Source organism: Saccopteryx leptura, chromosome 6 (assembly GCF_036850995.1).
Source record: "Saccopteryx leptura isolate mSacLep1 chromosome 6, mSacLep1_pri_phased_curated, whole genome shotgun sequence".
Lineage (NCBI taxonomy): Eukaryota > Metazoa > Chordata > Mammalia > Chiroptera > Emballonuridae > Saccopteryx > Saccopteryx leptura.
Genome location: NC_089508.1, coordinates 118,312,297 through 118,331,441, shown reverse-complemented (window position 1 = coordinate 118,331,441; position 19,145 = coordinate 118,312,297).

Here is a 19,145-nt window from a genome sequence, read left to right as displayed (position 1 = left end):
TCTCATTTAACCATTGTAGACAGCAATGTTTATGTATATTTTATCATCAATACATTTTGTTGGTATTTTTAAGTGATAGTAAGCAGCTATTTACTAAAAATATATGCTGTCTTACATACTGAACTATATATGCCATTCATATAAGCTTTATTAATGTTTATTAAAATCTTAGGAAGTAGGATATATTCTTGAATTATATTTGAGGAAATGGAAGCATAGTGTTATTCAGTAATTTGCCTTTTTAAAAAATATAAACTCATATTAAGATAACAAAATTTTCTTACTTCAAAACTTGCCATAACAATTTATTGCTATAGTCCAGCTCTTCTGTAAATAAATTTTTATATTTAAAAAGGAAAATAAACATTAAATCCAAGGTTGACAATGAATATAAAACAAAGTATATATTTCTGCCTGAAGACATGTCATTTACACAGAAAAGTTTGAGATTAACAGGCTCAAATTATAAGCCAAATAGTGCTATGGGATAATACACACACACACACACACACACACACACACACACACATCTTTCTGAATTTCTGGCTGATCATTTCTAAAGTAAAGAAAATAATACTTAACACCTAAATCATTCTGTGATTTAAATGATGGAGGCTATATAAAATAAAACCCACTAGGAGTATATTCTACAATATTATAATTGAGAAATATTTTAATCTTCCTTTTCTTTCTTCCCAGGGAGAAGGTAGTATAAGTAAGCTAGTAGCACAGGCATGAGAACTGTTTAATTCAACCTAAACCTCTAAATACATAACTAGGGTAGAGCAATGATAAGTTGTCAGAACTAAACAATAAAATGTGCAAATGCCCTATAATGAATGAGAAAAGAAATTTTAGCTAACATCCTAGGAAATATGAGGACAATAAGACAAATATATTGTTAGGAGACCACTCTCCATTGATAGCTGGCATTTCTGAGCAAAGGCAGTGACTATTCATCTTTTGGACTATCTTTTTAGGATGTCTATAAAGCACACAGAATTGAAATATATAATGTATCTCTTTAGACTCGCAGGGGTAGTCAAACTTTTTATAAAAAGTTTTGCAGTGCTGGTCAACCTAGTCCCTACCGCCCACTAGTGGGCATTTCAGCTTTCATGATGGGCAGTAGCAGAGCAACCAAATGGCACTGTGACTGGCCCACCATGAAAACTGGAACGCCCACTAGTGGGCGGTAGGGACTAGGTTGACCAGCACTGCAAAATGGGCGGTTTTTATAAAAAGTTTGACTACCCCTGCCAAGTTTGCTCACAGCCTTGGAAGAGAGAGATAGTATTTCCCTCTGGGGCCATGGTTTGACAAACCTGTTGGTCACTATAAAAGATTTGGATTCCATAAACTCATGGGTTCTTTCATAACACTACTTAGTGAATGGCCAGGTGTCACCTGATATTTTTTCCATTTACCTTTGAGAATTGGAGCTGAGGGAACTTAGTTTGTTCAGGCTGCTATACCATACCACCATAAGCTGGGTGGTTAATAAACAACAGGAATTTATTTCTCACTGTTCTGAAGACTGGAAAGCCCAGGATCAGGTCAAGGTGCCAGCAGATTCAGTGGCTGATGAGGACCCACTTCTTAGATCATAAATAGCTTTCTTGTTACTTTGTCCTCACATGGTGAAAAGGGGGAGAAAGCCTTCTGGGGTCTCTTTTATAAAGGAACTAGTTCCATTTGTGAGGGTTTTTCCCTCATTACCTAAACATCTCCTGCAAGTTCCACTTCCAAATACCTTCACTTTGGGGATTAGGTTCTAAATATAAATTTTGAGCAAACACAAACATTTAGTCTATAGCAAAAACCTGATGCCAAAATAATGATAATGTAGCTACTTCAATTACTGAGTAATAAACTGTCCTTTGACCAGGAGTTCTGTGTCTTTTCTCATCATCCAGGATACTGTGGTAGGCTACTTTTTAGACTGCATGTTGATTAAAATCTCATGACCTTCACAGTTTTTCATTTTTTTAATGAGGATAAGATATAATAGAAACATGACTTTCCCAAAAGGAAGAATAAAACCTCAAAACTAATTAACAGAATATATGGGAAGTATATGGGATTCAGTAGTCAATATTCTGATCAAATTGTATGGTCAATTGACTACTAAATCATCTCCATTTTATTGCCTGCTTCTGGATACAAGGAAAATAAGGTCAATATCTGTTCTGAGTAGTGTCATGATTGCGGCTCACTCTCCTTCATGTGGGATAGCTTCCTTGACGATCTGTTCATCAGCCTCCAGCTTGACACTTTATATCAACTAAGATAGCACTAAGATACATCTTGGATGATCATAAAATTATTACTTTTTTTAGTCAACAGTTACAGAAACACACAATATCAATTAGCAGGAAAGGAGGGATACTCAAAACCATTATGAATATGCATGTGGTAGACAGGTAGAATTTGACTGGTCTACTTTGGAGATAAGAGAGGAGGACATTTTTGTTGTCTTGTGGTCCTACTCATACTGCACTTCCCATGCCAACCTTAGAGCAAATTTAAAATAGCATTGCTGGGGCTTATCTTTTTTAGAATAAGGGAGATTGGACCCTCTAAGGTAGTTTTTCTTGAGACAGGAAAACATGGAAGATGAACTAATAAAAATTCAGGATCTTACTTCTTTACCTTGGGTTCACAATGCTAGTAAATGTGACTCACAGGAGAAATGAAAAGTAATATAAAGAAAACTAAATAAATTCTGTGGTCAGCCCACCACTTTGCAAAACTGCATTGCCCCTTATTTGGAAAATGCATAAAAGTTTGAGGATATATGATCTTGGGAATGGAGCAGCAGATGGCCCAAATTAAATAAGACTCCTTAAAAGTTGTTGCTACTCTATGAGTCAAGAAGTCATCCAAGTGGTGCAAATCTTGTGGCCCTAAACTGAATGATTTGGGCTGTGGCTGCTTAGTAAAGGGGTTCCCAAAGCTAAATAAATGGTGTCAGTAATGGCAACAAAGAGCATAAAACATAGCTTTGGGTTGCCAAAAAAATATTTTAAAGTTTACTCAGTTGTGTTACAAACAATGCAGCAATATTGGAAACTAAAGTTAGTTTAAGGCATTTTGTTTACTGAAACTGAATCAATCTCTCTTCCCTCCCCAATTCTATCTTTTTCAATTACCTTAATGTTTGAAAGATGGGGGGGGGCAGAGGTTTCATTATTCTCAGGAGGGACCAAAAGCCTTATGGATGCATTTAAAAATACTGGGGATCTTCAGAAAGGAAAACTTCAGAAACTTTTACAAATTCATTGTTTAAAAGTATCCTAATCACAAACTTACTGAGTTTGGTACAAGGAAGGGAACCTCGATTTAATTGTTGAACTGTGACAGTGTGAAGAAAAGTTAACATGACTTTGTTAGTTGTGTCTTTTGAGCCAATTCAATTTATAGTTTAGCTGTTTCAATTGCTGAATGGATAATGATATTGATGTTTTACTTGCTTATTCTCTGAAAGTATAAAATATAGAAAAGATTCTTTTGACCAAGAAGATTCACGTGTAAAAGTGCTAATAGGACCCTTTATAGTTTCACAATTCATCTCCAATTCACTTTCAGACAGTCCAACAAATACAATACAGAATCCCAGAAAGGGAAAGAACAGTCGTAACCTTGAATTAGAACTTAAACTTTATAGATGTAACAAAATAATGTAACGTCTGAATAATAAAGCACTGTATGGCCAGTGAAAAAGACATATAAAGGTGGAGGTTCACAAGGGATTGATGCCAACTAATTTCAATTTTAATCTGTTAGTCCTGGTTTTTCCAGGTATTATTATTTAATGATTACTATTACATAAAGGATATTTATTCTTTATATTCATCCCCAAAACTGAATCCATTGCACAATTTGTTGACAATTGATATGTTGTTTTGAATATTCCTCTTTTCCTACGCTGCTGTTACCTAAAGATCATGGCCAATTTACATTTCTATGGTAAAGCCTCCAATATATATTTGCAGTATTCTTCCAGGAGTACTTAACCCCCCCTGCCATGTGTCTCCAGGTTTTAGGTCAGGATTTAGCACAAGAACCTCTACCTATAAGTGTCCAAAGATTTCACTAAATCAATGCTAGCCATTGATTGACAAATCAAAACATCCATATCAACAGCCCTGACTGTACTATCTCACCTTCACCAACAGAAATAGCATAAAATACCTATAAAATTCAGGGGATTGCTCACCAAGTAAACTTGTTGGGACTATAGTAGTAGATAATATTGCCAATACCTTTGGTAGTAAAGAAAAAAATCTTTGCTTCTTTAGATACCACGACTTAAAAAACTACCTTATTGGATACCTGAGAAGGACTTTGCTTCACTTCGACTTTCTGCTTAGTTTTTTTTATATCAGTGAGACCACAAATCAGCATCAGTTGAATGGGCCCAACCAACAGGCTGTGCTGTAATCTGTTCAGAAAGCTGTGATACACCCTACTTGTGGACTCCAAAACCCCAACAGAATTCCATACATATAAAATACAAAAACAGTCAACATGTAATTACAATTTTAGAGATGCATACATAGTTGGTAAAGTTATAAAAGCAAGTAAGGAAATATTTTATAAAAGTAACTTTCATTGTAAGTAATATATTTTCTATATTTTAATTATGTGAATAATATCTATATTTATTAACTGATTTGAGGTAGTACTTAAGAGAAAATATTTTGTTGACAGGAGTGGGAAGAAGCTTTGTAGGACCTGCCATGGTCAGGTTCTTCCTTCTGACATTTTCTCTTTTATTATAATACATTTTAATCCACTGATCTTCTAATTTGATGGAAAAAATGTTTTGGTATTTGGAAAATCTGAGAACAAGAATATATTTTTTAAAAATCATTTTACTCATTTTTAGAGAGAGAGTAGAGAGAGAGAAAGAGAGACAGAGAGAAGGGGAGGAGGAGCAGGAAGCATTGACTCCCATATGTGCCTTGCTTGACCAGGCACACCAGAGTTTTGAATTGGCAACCTCAGTGTTTCACATTGACACTTTATCCACTGTGCCACCTCAGGTCAGGCACAACAATAGATTTCTGAATGGCTATAACTGCTGCCATCAATTTGTTTTATTCCAGGCACACCTGCCTTTTCCAGTTACCTAGTTAACAGTTGAGATAATAGTGCTCGTAACTATGCAGCTGTTTAATTGCGGAGGAAATAATACATGCATTAAATACAATACTTTGTGTTGATAATCTCAAGTATATTTTGGTCATGGACCCTCAAATAAGCACTTTAAAAATGTTAACTGGCAAAAGGAAAAAATCATGGTGTTTTCTGACCTACTTTCTATATGAGATAAATAACTGAAAAACAGCAACAGAAGATACCACGCTGTGTGATTAAAAAGTGGAGGAGATTTGAAAAGGAACTCTGAAAACAAAGTTATAATATTTATTTTAAACATGTAGAGTATTACATACATCTTTGAAAGGCTATATGCTGATGTCTTTCTATGCTTATTATCTTCAATATAATATCCAAAATGAAATAGAGGCAACAGAATTGAGAAAATGACATTTGAGTGGAAAATAAGTTTGCCCATTACAAAATGCTCAGGAGAGACAAATACATATACTAAGTTAGAGGTCATATTATTTTCTGATTTTTTAAGCTAATTGCCTTTTGCACAAAAAAAGTTTTTTCTTTGTGCAGGTAAATTGAGAAAAGATCAGTCATACTTAAAATCTGCATGAAAATACTTACTCTTTTGAATAAAATTCTTGCCTGACTAGGCCATGACATAATAGATACAACATGCCCAGTTAGACTGGGAGGGAGACGACCCAGATTTGAATCCCTGAGGTCATCGGCTTGACTGCAGGCTTATCCTGCAGTTTTGGTGCCCATGTGTTTGTTTTTTACTTGTTGGCCGTATGAGTCTAGAATAAAGGAAAATGGACCATCAGTTTTTAGCTCCGCTATTTGTTTATTGTCTGTATGGATTAAATGCGAACCTGTATTGGCCAGGAGGCTGTGATGGTGGTCGTGGCTACTGGCCATACACCTTCCTAGGTCTCTGAGCTCAGTTGCAGCTCATACTATTTGCTCCTGTAGGAATAGCCACCAAATCTCTTTGCTTCTCCTTGCTGAAGGGAGAACCAGCCACCACCAGATTCTTCCCCTCTCTGGGCTGAGGCCTGCTGTGAGCTCCCAGCTGCAGGGTTGCATCATGGCTGTCTTTAGTCCTTCTCTCTCTCACTTCCTCCTCTTGCTACCACTTGCCAACCTTTAGATATTTCATTGTTCAGATCTCTTAGGTGTGCATGTGCACTGAGCAGGGAATCCTTCAATGAGTTATAGCTCTTCAAATTGTTGAAACTTCAAAGGGAGAGACCAAGCTATCTCTCATGTGCCATTCCTCTGATTTCACTCACTAATATTGGATGTTATCAATCTTTTTGATTTTTTAAAATCTAGGGGGAAATAGTAACTACTATCATCTATAGTTTAATTATGTTTATCTTTTTGTATTTATTATGCTCATCTTGTTTCTTAATCAGTTATTGTCTTTTTTTGTTAATAGGGTTATTTGTCTTAATAATTTGTAGGCACTCCTAATACATTCTGTATAGTAATCTTTACCCTTTTTATCTGATGTTTGTGTTTTAAGTATTTTTATTGTGTCTCGTACAGAATTAAAATTTTCAAAATAGCCTACTTATCAGTATTTTCTTTTATGGTTTCTGAATTTTATGCTTGGCTTAGGATGACCTCTTACTCTGAGGTTATAAAAATACTGTGTACATTTGCTTCCAGTGTTCTTATAATATTTTTAAAAAGGCTTTTAGATCTTTAAACCATTTGGAATATATAATTGTATATATATACATTTTCCCCAAAGGAACAGCTGTCCATGCTAACAAAATTAGCTTGTCAAATTTTATTTTTAAATTTCACAAAAATCTTGGCATTGTATTGAATTTGTAGGATACTTTGGGAGTGACTTTAGGGTTTACTCATACACATAGATGGCAGTAGAGATTTATCAACTGAATTGGTCCATAGTAACAGTGAATTCTGTAGTCATGCAACATGTGATGATATCTTTGAGATGTGACACATTGTAAAACAAATTTGAAATGGAATTTTTATTTTATAGCTATTGGAGGTTTCATGTTAAAATTCAGTTCAGTTCTACATTTATTGACTACTGCTCTAAGCTAGATAGAGTCATGTGCCTTGTAACAATATTTCAGTCAACAAGAGGCCACATATACAACGATGGTCCCATAAGATTATAATGGAGCTGAAAAATTCCTATTGCCTAGTCATGTTGTAGCCACTTAGCACAATGCATTACTCACACATTTGTGTTGGTGCTAGTGTAAACAAACCTACTGTGCTACCAGTTGTATAAAAGTATTACACATACAATTATGTATAGTGCCTAATACTTGACAGTGATAATAAATAAGTATGGTACTGGTTTATATATTTACTATACTTTTTATTGTCATTTTAGAGTGTTTTGTTTATACTTATGAAAAAATTTTTGCTGTGGAACTTATGCTGTTATACCAGCAGAGCCTCACACATCTTGTGTTTACCGTGTCTTTTGACTGCATCATTTTCTTTTGCACTTGACTTGATCTCATGTTGTTTTATAAATTCTGAATGTTTTTATAGTAGTGTACAGTAATGTCCTAGGCCTTCATATTTTCTCACTGCTCTTACTGACTCACCCAGAGCACCTTCCAGTCCTGTTAGCTCCATTCATGGTAAGTGCTCTAGATAGCAGCACCACTTTTAATCTTTTATACTGTATTTTTACTGTATCTTTTCTATGTTTATATATATTTAGATACACAAATACTTACCTTTGTATTACAAGTACCTATAGTATTCAGTACATTAACATCCTTTACAGGTTTGTAGCCAATGAGATATACAGATATGGAGTAGGCCAGTGTTTTTCAACTGCCAATCCTCAGACTGCTGCCAGTCTGCCAGAAATTTTATGCTGATTCATGAGTTAACCACTCTATGTTGTTACACAAGAAAGTTGAAGGGGGTTAGGGACACAATTGTCATAGCTGAGTAGGTGGTAAGATAATTTACAGTTTACTGAGATTAACAAGGGGCTTAGGTTTGGGGTTTAAAGAGAGTAAGGCAGGAATTGTCAGGCTGAAGAGCCAGGTGAGGGAGATGACCAAGAAGGGAGCATCCCTGAAGAATTCTGTGGGCCTCTTATAAATTAATTTCTAACCTTACTCAAACCGTTCCAGATTTGGGTGTCTTTCATGGTCACCACATTAAGCTTGAGCATGGGCTCATCAGCTTAAGTGCAGGGTTGGTGGCTTGAGCGTGGGGTCATAGACATGATCCCATTGTCGCTGCTTTGAGCCCAAAGATCACTGGTTTGAAGACCAAGGTCGCTGGCTTCAGCCCATGGTCACTAGCTTGAGCAAAGGGTCACTTGCTCTGCTGTAGCCCCCCACTCCACATCGAGGCACATATAATAAAGTAATCAATGAACAACTAAGGAGCTGCAACGAAGAAGTGATGCTTCTCATCTCACTTGCTTTTGGTCAGGCTGTCCCTATCTGTTCCTCTGTCTGTCTGTCTGTCTGTCACTCTCTCTCTGTCAAATAATAATAATAATAACAACAACAATAACAACTATGTTTCTTCAAAAAAGTCTACCCTTAAGATATAGAATTCAGCCTGACAAGGTGGTGGTGCAGTGGCTAGAATCTCAGACTGAGACTCAGAGGACCCGGGTTCAAAACCCCTAGGTTGCCAGCTTGAGCACAGGCTCATCTGATTTGAGCACAGTTCACCAGCTTGAACTCAAGGTTGTTGGTTTGAGCAAGGGGTCGTTCAGTCTTCTATATCCCCCTCATCAAGACACATATAAGAAAGCAATCAACCAACAACTAAGGTGCCACAACAAAGAATTGATGCTTCTCATCTCTATCTCTTCCTGTCTGTTTCTATCTCTGTCTCTGTCATACACACACACAAAAAAACAAATAACAAAACAAAAATAAAACAAAAAAATAGATATAGAAATTATTTCTAACTTGCTAAGTTAGAAAAATAAATTTGTATAACACCATCACGTTTTCAAAACTAATGATATTTTAATATTAGAATTTTGCAAATTTTCTAAACTCCAACAAAATATTAACATCCTATATACATAAATCTACTATCTACTTTGTTATTTAAGAAACAAAGAAAATTTTTGATAAGGGCCATATTACATTGTCATTGAAAGCAATCATTGTTCTCACCTAAAGTAGGTCAAAATATGAGCCAACAGAGAACATGGAATCATATAGCCCAGTGTTTTACCAACATTACCATGTATATGACTCATCTAGGAACCACGAAATAATGGAGAGTCTCATTTAGTAGTTCTGGTATTTTTTACTTCTAACAAGCTTCCAAGTAATGTCAGTATTCCTGGTCCACACATCAATCTCTATCATTTTATAGAAAAATAACAAACAACAATATATGAAAAAAAATTAAGTGGCTTTTTCAAATTTAAGACACAATAGACAAGAGAACACTTCACCACTTTCGGGCCCTGGAGTTCACTACCTCAGCCCTCTCTGGATGAACTAATTACTTCATAAGCCAGACAGGAAAAAAACCCTATATATAAGACATAAGAGTCTCCAAGGGATTATTCTCATCCCAAACTCAGATACATTTAAAATTTTGAAGCAGTGTTATCTTTCTTTAAAGCTGTGTCTGCTTAAGGGGACTGCTATTACCCAAAAGCCACAATTGCTTTAGTTTTAGTGTACTTTTCAGCAGTAGATTAAATGTTTCATGGTTTAAAAGAAGGGTGAAAATATGTAAAGAATAAAGCATTAAAAATTGTAGAAAAGATGAGATGTTTTAGCAGTTTTCATTTTCTAAAATGAGTTATATATTTAATTATTAATTAACACTTAAATCATATCTTCTTCAATAATTCCTTAAATGCCCCTTGTCTATCCACGTATCAAAAAAAAATAATTTTATTGAGATGATATTTAACTTCTGGAAAGTAAGCATTCTCATTATCTTATGTAAATTATTTTCCTGAAAAGTTCAAATACTGGAATAATGAACCTATTTAAAAATGGTTTGTACTCCAATTCATAAATTTATATTGTTTAAATAATATAAAGCCAAATTTATGTATTCATACTTTCCACTAATAATATATGCTGTATATGAAATAAGATTTTCAAAAGTCCATGTTTTCTGTCTTGAAGTATACGAATTTAATTCTCCTTGTTCAATGGTTTATTTTTCTGATGGCACTTAGTATATGTTACACACATTGTGGGTATTCAATAAAGGGTTATGGGCACACTGAAAGTTAAAGTCCAAACTTTATGACTGCTCTATTATAAATCTAAAATTTTACTGTGTGGTTTTTACATGATTCTAATGCTTATGGGAGTATGAAAAGAAACAGCTGCCTCTCTATTCTAACACAACCAGTTGCTGAAATGATTGGACAGGTGGTTGATGGACCCAGGGCAATTCTGGAACAAGTGTTAAAGCTTAAATTATGTTAGGTCATTTTTCCAAGTTTGATGTTCCCCATTTGATACAAGCATCTGAGATTTTATTTTGTTATAAAGCATATCATGTGCTGAAAGCCTTCTCTATAGCAAAAAATTAATGTTAATGTATTTTAGTTGAACAAATAACTCAATTTGCAGCTGCATTCATTTTTCATTTTTGTTGTCCATTATTCCTTACCTCCAACTTGTTCTGCTCTGAAAGAAAGCTTCTCCTACATTCAAATTTATATATATGCTTCAAATATATACTGAATATAGTGTACCTAGTACATATTCTATGTTTTCTATATACTGTAAATAATCATGAAAACTTTTTTCAGTCCTAGTTTATGTCTAGTTTATTTCACAAAATTATTTCTTGTCAATAATTGAGAAGTTGAAAATATAAAATCATACCACATACCATCTAAATTGCACCATATAATCAAAATTATTTTTGATAAAGTTTCATAATAACCTTTTTAGGATAAAATAGATAAAATGTTAACTTTATTATAAAAGTAAATGTTTATAATAAAATATTAGAATTTATTTCTATTTTTTTTTTCCGAAGTTGGAAACGGGGAGGCAGTCAGACAGACTCCTGCACGCGCCCGACCGGGATCCACCCAGCATGCCCACCAGGGGCGATGCTCTGTCCATCTTGGGGCGTTGCTCTGCCGCAATCAGAACCATTCTAGCACCTGAGGCAGAGGCCACAGAGCCATCCTCAGCACCCCAGGCAAACTTTGCTCCAATGGAGCCTTGGCTGCAGGCAGGGAAGAGAGAGAGAGGAAGGAGAGGGGGAGGGGTGGAGAAGCAGATGGGTGCTTCTCCTGTGTGCCCTGGCCGGGAATCGAACCCGGGACTCCTGCACGCCAGGCCGACACTCTACCACTGAGCCAACTGGCCAGGGCCTAAAATATTAGAATTTAAATAGTAGAAAATTATGTAAGGGAGAACAAAGACTATATTTCTACTGCCAGTTGATAGTTTTTGTTAGAAATTTATTTTTTTTAAACAGGTATGAAAAATTCACTTTTTTTTTTTTTGCAAGAGAGAGAGAGACAGTGAGAAGGACAGATACAGACAGGAAGGGAGAAAGATGAGAAGCATCAGTTCCTTGTTGCAGCTCCTTAGTTGTTCATTGATTGCTTTCTCATATGTGCCTTGAGTAGGGGGGCTACAGCAGAGCGAAGTGACCCTTTGTTCAAGCCAACAGCTTTGGGCTTCAAGCCAGTGACCTTTGGGTTCAAGCCAGTGACCATGGGGTTATGTCTGTGATACCACACTCAAGTTGAATGAGCCTGCACTCAAGCCGGTGATCTTGGGGTTTTGAACCTAGGTCCTCTATGTCTTATGCCAATGTTCTACCCACTGAGCAACTGCCTGGTCAGGCAAAATTTACTTGTGTTTTGAGGTACATTTTCTAGATAAATTATTTTTAAAATTTTACAGTTTATTTAATTTATTGGAATGACACTGGTTGACAAAATTACACAGGTTTTAGGTGCACAATTCCACAGCACATCATCCGTACACTATATTATGTGTTCACCCCCCAAATCGGGTCTCCGTTCATCATCATTTATTTCCTCATACCCTTCTCCACCTCTCCCTTCCCCAAGCAATCATCACACTGTTGTCTGTGTCCATAAGTTTTTTTTCTTTATTGTTCAATACCTCAACCCACTTTCTTTTTTTTTTTTTTTTTTTTTTGTATTTTTTTTCTGAAGCTGGAAATGGGGAGAGATAGTCAGACAGACTCCCGCATGCGCCCGACCGGGATCCACCCGGCACGCCCACCAGGGGCGATGCTCTGCCCACCAGGGGGCGATGCTCTGCCGCGACCAGAGCCACTCTAGCGCCTGGGGCAGAGGCCAAGGAGCCATCCCCAGCGCCCAGGCCATCTTTGCTCCAATGGAGCCTTGGCTGCGGGAGGGGAAGAGAGAGACAGAGAGGAAGGAGGGGGGGTGGAGAAGCAAATGGGCGCTTCTCCTATGTGCCCTGGCCGGGAATCGAACCCGGGTCCCCCACACGCCAGGCCGATGCTCTACCGCTGAGCCAACTGGCCAGGGCTCAACCCACTTTCGTAGCCCCCCTCAGCCCCAGCAGCTGTCAAGGGCTCTCTCTCTATGACTCTGACTCTATTTGCCTTGTTAATTTATACTGTTCACTGTATTCCGCAATGAGTTAAATCATATGCCACTTGTCTTTCTCAAACTGGTTTACGTCACTTAGCACAATACTTTCCAGGTACATCCATGCTGTCACAAAGGGTAAGATTTTCTTCTTTTTACCACCAACTAGTATTCCATTGGACAAATATACCGCACATTTTTTTTATTTTTTTTTAAATTTTTTATTTATTCATTTTAGAGAGGAGAGGGAGAGAGAGAGAGAGAGAGAGAGAGGAGAGACAGAGAGAGAGAAGGGGGGGAGGAGCTGGAAGCATCAACTCCCATATGTGCCTTGACCAGGCAAGCCCAGCGACCTCAGCATTTCCAAGTCAACGCTTTATCCACTGCGCCACCACAGGTCAGGCTATGCCACACATTTTTTATCCACTCCTCTACTGATGGACACTTAAACTGCTCCCAGCCCTGGCCGGTTGGCTCAGTGGTAGAGCGTCGGCCTGGCATGCAGGAGTCCCAGGTTTGATTCCCGGCCAGGGCACACAGGAGAAGCGCCCATCTGCTTCTCCACCCCTCCCCCTCTCCTTCCTCTCTGTCTCTCTCTTCCCCTCCCACAGCCGAGGCTCCATTGGAGCAAAGATGGCCCGGGTGCTGAGGATGGCTCTGTGGCCTCTGCCTCAGGCGCTAGAATGGCTTCGGATGCAACAGAGCAACGCCCCAGAGGGGTAGAGCATTGCCCCTTGGTGGGCATGCCGGGGTGGATCCTGGTGGGGCACATGCAGGAGTCTGTCTGACTGCATCCCTGTTTCCAACTTCGGAAAAATGAAAAAAAAAAACAAAACACAAAAAACTGCTCCTAAATCTTGGCTATTGTAAATAATGCTGTTATGAACACAGGGGTACATATATTCTTTCAAATTAGTGTTTTGGATTTCTTCAGATAAATTCCAGAAGTGGAGTCACTAAATCATAAGGTAATTCCACTTTTAGTTTTTGAAATAATACTGTTTTCCACAGTGGCTGCACCAATCAGCATTTCCACCAACAGTGCAGATGTGTCTGCTTTTCTCCACACCCTCGCCAACACTGGCTGTGTTGATTTATTAATGATAGCCATTCTGACAGGTGTAAGGTGATAGCTCATTGAGGTTTCAATTTGCATTTCTCTGATTATTAGTGCCATTGAGCATTTTTTATTAATTTTTTTTAATTTTTAAAAAATATTTTATTTTTAACTTTATTCAGTTTTTTTCAGAGAGAGACACACAGAGAGAGAGAGAGAAGGGAGAGAAGCAGAAAGCATCAACTCTCATATGTGCTTTGGCCAGGCAAGCCCAGGGTTTTGAACTGATGACCTCAGCATTCCCAGGTCGACACTTTATCCACTGTGCTACCACAGGTCAGGCCCATTGAGCATTTTTTAATGTACTGGCCATCTGTATGCCCTCTTTGCATAAGTATCTTTTCAGGTCCTTTGACCATTTTTAAATTAGATTATTTGTAGGTTTTGGTGTTGAGTTGTATAAATTCCTTGCAAATTTTGATATTAAGTTCTTATCAGATTAGTAGTAATTATGTTCTCTTATCCAGTGGGTTGCCTTTTCATTTTGTTGATAGTTTCCTTTGTTGTGCAAAAACTTTGTAGTTTGATATAGTTCCATTTGTTTATTTTCAGTTTTGTTTTCCTTGTTTGAGGCGATATATCCAAAAAAAATTGCTGTAAGACATGTCTGAGATTTTATTGCCTATGTTTTCTTCTAGGACTTTAATGGTTTTGAGTCTAATATTTAAACTGTATTCCATTTTGAGTTTATTTTTGTGTATAGTGTAAGAAGGTGATCCAGTTTTACGTTTTTTCCATGTATCTATTTGTCCAATTTTTCAACGCCATTTATTGAATAACTATTCTTACCCCATTGTATGTTCTTGTATCCTTTCTTAAATATTAATTGACTTTAAAGATAGGGATTTATTTCTGGTCTTTAGTCTGTTCTTTGCTCTATATGTGTGTGTTTATGCTAATATCATGCTATTTTGATTACTATGGCCTTATAGTATAATTTGATATCAGGTAGTATAATTTATCCAATTTTGTTCTTTGTTCTCAAGATCTCTATTTTTATTGGGGGTCTTTTGGGGCTGTATATAAATTTCTGGAATATTTGTTCTGGTTTTGTGAAATACATTGTTGGTATCTTGATAGGAGTTGTATTGAGTCTTTAGAATGCTTTGGTTAGTATGAACATTTTAATGATGTTAATTCTTCCAACCCATTAGTACAGTATATATTTCCACTTATTTCTATCTCTTTTAATTTCCCGCTCATTGTCTTAAAATTTTCTAAGTACTGGTCCTTTACATCTTTGGTTAATTTTTTTCTTAAGTATTTTATTCCTTTTGAAACAACTGGAAATGGAATACATTTTTAGAGTTCATTTCTGATAGTATATAATTGGTCTATAAAATGCAACTAATTTGGGAATATTTATTTATTTTGTATGGTGCTACTTTACTGAATTCATTTATTAGCTTTAGTAGTTTTTTGGTGAAGTCTATAGGATTCTCTATATACAGCTTCATGTCATTTGCAAATAATGACAGCTTAACTTCTTCCTTTTCAATATGGATACCTTCTATTTCTCCTTCTTGTCTGATTTCTATGGCTATAGCTTTTTTTTAAAGTCTGTTTGGTCAGCAATAAGTATTGTTTCCTTAGCTTTTTTTTTCATTTTCATTTGCATAAAATATATTTCAACCTACTATTTATTCTTTCCAGTGTATTCTTGCTGTCAGATATTGTTCATTTCTGGATAATCCTTTCTTATGGTTCACGTTTCATTTTTCATGCTCTTGTAGTTTTCACTAAGTTTCTTGAGCATTTTTGTAACTATTACTTTGGACCTTATATCTGATAAACTGCTTTGCTCCATTTAATTTATATTATTTTCTAGTGATTTCTTCTGTTTATTTATTTGGAGTTTCTATATAAATTATTGCATTATTATATTCATTTACTACAACAACATGGCATGAGAATTATTTATGAGGTTGTCCACGTGATATTTGCTCATTTAATAATGTTATGTGCTATCTATATTTAAATATATTTAAATTATTTACATTTAATTATTGTTTAATTTATATATTAGATGTTTTAAATATTTAAAATATGAGATTTTACTGATACAATAAATACTGCCAATTTTTTTTCCAAAAACATTGTCATTTCATGTTTATATTAGCATTTAAGACACTATATAACATTGTATGTTAGCTATTTTTTTCACTATTTTTAAGTATTTGATAATTAATTTTTACTAGTCATATTTCTTTTTTTTAAGATTTTATTATTTATTTTAGAAAAGGGAGAAAGAGAGAAGGTGGGGAGGAGCAGGAAGCATCAATTCCCATAAGTGCCTTGATCAGGCAAGCTCAGGGCTTGAATTGGCAACCTCAGCATGCCAGGTCAAAGCTATATCCACTGCGCCACCACAGGTCAGGCACTGGTCATATTTCTTTTTTTTTTTTTTTTTTAAATAAATTTTTATTAATGGTAATGGGATGACATTAATAAATCAGGGTACATATATTCAAAGAAAACATGTCTAGGTTATTTTGTCATTAAATTATGTTGCATACCCCTCGTCCAAAGTCAGATTGTCCTTCGCCACCCTCTATCTAGTTCTCTGTGCCCCTCCCCCTCCCCCTAACTCTCCCCCTGTCCTCCCTCCCCCCACCCCTGGTAACCACCACACTCTTGTCCATGTCTCTTAGTCTCATTTTTATGTTCCACCAATGTATGGAATCATGTAGTTCTTGTTTTTTTCTGATTTACTTATTTCACTCCTTATAATGTTATCAAGATCCCACCATTTTGCTGTAAATGATCTGATGTCATCGTTTCTTATGGCTGAGTAGTATTCCATAGTGTATATGTGCCACATCTTCTTTATCCAGTCTTCTATTGAAGGGCTTTTTGGTTGTTTCCATGTCTTGGCCACTGTGAACAGTGCTGCAATGAACATGGGGCTACATGTGTCTTCACGTATCAATGTTTCTGAGGTTTGGGGGTATATACCCAGTAGAGGGATTGCTGGGTCATAAGGTAGTTCTATTTGCAGTTTTTTGAGGAACCACCATACTTTCCTCCATAATGGTTGTACTACTTTACAGTCCCACCAACAGTGAATGAGGGTTCCTTTTTCTCCACAGCCTCTCCAACATTTGCTATTACCCGTCTTGTTGATCATAGCTAATCTAACAGGGGTGAGGTGGTATCTCATTGTAGTTTTGATTTGCATTTCCCTAATAACTAATGAAGCTGAACATTTTTTCATATATCTGTTGGCCATTTGTATCTCTTCCTGGGAGAAGTGTCTATTCATGTCTTCTTCCCATTTTTTTATTGGATTGTTTGTTTGTTTGTTGTTGAGTTTTATGAGTTCTTTGTAAATTTTGGAAATTAGGCCCTTATCTGAGCTGTTGTTTGAAAATATCATTTCCCATTTAGTTCGCTGTCTGTTTATTTTGATATCAGTTTCTCTTGCTGAGAAAAACTTTTTATTCTGATGTAGTCCCATTCATTTATCTTTGCCTTCACTTCTCTTGCCATTGGAGTCAAGTTCATAAAATGTTCTTTAAAACCCAGGTCCATGAGTTTAGTACCTATGTCTTCTTCTATGTACTTTATTGTTTCAGGTCTTATATTTAGGTCTTTGATCCATTTTGAATTAATTTTAGTACACGGGGACAGGCTGTAGTCGAGTTTCATTCTTTTGCATGTGGCTTTCCAGTTTTCCCAACACCATTTGTTGAAGAGGCTTTCTTTTCTCCATTGTGTGTTGTTGGCCCCTTTATCAAAGATTATTTGACCATATATATGTGGTTTTATTTCTGGGCTTTCTATTCTGTTCCATTGGTCTGAGTGTCTATTTTTCTGCCAATACCATGCTGTTTTGATTATTGTGGCCCTATAATATAGTTTAAAGTCAGGTATTGTAATGCCCCCAGCTTCATTCTTTTTCTTTAGGATTGTTTTGGCTATTCGGGGTTTTTTATAGTTCCATATAAATCTGATGATTTTTTGTTCCATTTCTTTAAAAAATCTCATAGGAATTTTGATGGGAATTGCATTAAATTTGTATATTGCTTTGGGTAATATGGCCATTTTGATTATATTTATTCTTCCTATCCAAGAACAAGGAATATTTTTCCATCTCATTGTATCTTTTTCGATTTCCCTTAACAATGCTTTGTAATTTTCATTATATAGGTCCTTTACATTCTTTGTTATGTTTATTCCTAGGTATTTTATTTTTTTTGTTGCAATCGTGAAGGGGATTATTTTTTTGAGTTTGTTTTCTAATATTTCATTGTTGGCATAGAGAAAGGCTATGGACTTCTGTATGTTAATTTTGTATCCTGCGACCTTACTGTATTGGTTTATTGTTTCTAATAATCTTTTTGTGGAGTCCTTCGGGTTTTCGATGTATAGGATCATATCATCAGCAAAAAGTGATACCTTTACTTCTTCTTTTCCAATATGGATGCCTTTTATTTCTTTGTCTTGTCTGATTGCTCTGGCCAGAACTTCTAGCACCACGTTAAATAAGAGTGGAGAGAGTGGACAACCCTGTCTTGTTCCTGATTTAAGGGGGAAAGCCTTCAGTTTAGTGCCATTTAATATGATGTTAGCTGATGGTTTATCATATATGGCCTTTATCATGTTGAGATATTTTCCTTCTATACCCATTTTGTTGAGAGTCTTAAACATAAAATTGTGTTGTATTTTATCAAAAGCCTTTTCTGCATCTATTGATAAGATCATGTGGTTTTTGTTCTTTGTTTTGTTGATATGGTGTATTACGTTAACCGTTTTGCGTATGTTGAACCATCCTTGAGATTCTGGGATGAATCCCACTTGATCATGATGTATTATTTTTTTAATATGTTGTTGTATTCGGTTTGCCAGTATTTTGTTTAGAATTTTAGCATCTGTATTCATTAGAGATATTGGTCTGTAGTTTTCTTTTTTTGTGCCATCCTTGCCAGGTTTTGGTATGAGGGTTATGTTGGCCTCATAAAATGTGTTCGGAAGTATTGCTTCTTCTTCAATTTTTTGGAAGACTTTGAGTAGAATAGGAACCAAGTCTTCTTTGAATGTTTGATAGAATTCACTAGTATAACCGTCTGGGCCTGGACTTTTATTTTTGGGGAGGTTTTTAATAGTTTTTTCTATTTCCTCCCTGCTGATTGGTCTGTTTAGGCTTTCTGCTTCTTCATGACTCAGTCTAGGAAGGTTGTATTGTTCTAGGAATTTATCCATTTCTTCTAGATTGTTGTATTTGGTGGCATATAATTTTTCATAGTATTCTACAATAATTCTTTGTATATCTATGATGTCTGTGGTGATCTCTCCTCTTTCATTTTGGATTTTATTTATTTGAGTCCTGTGCCTTTT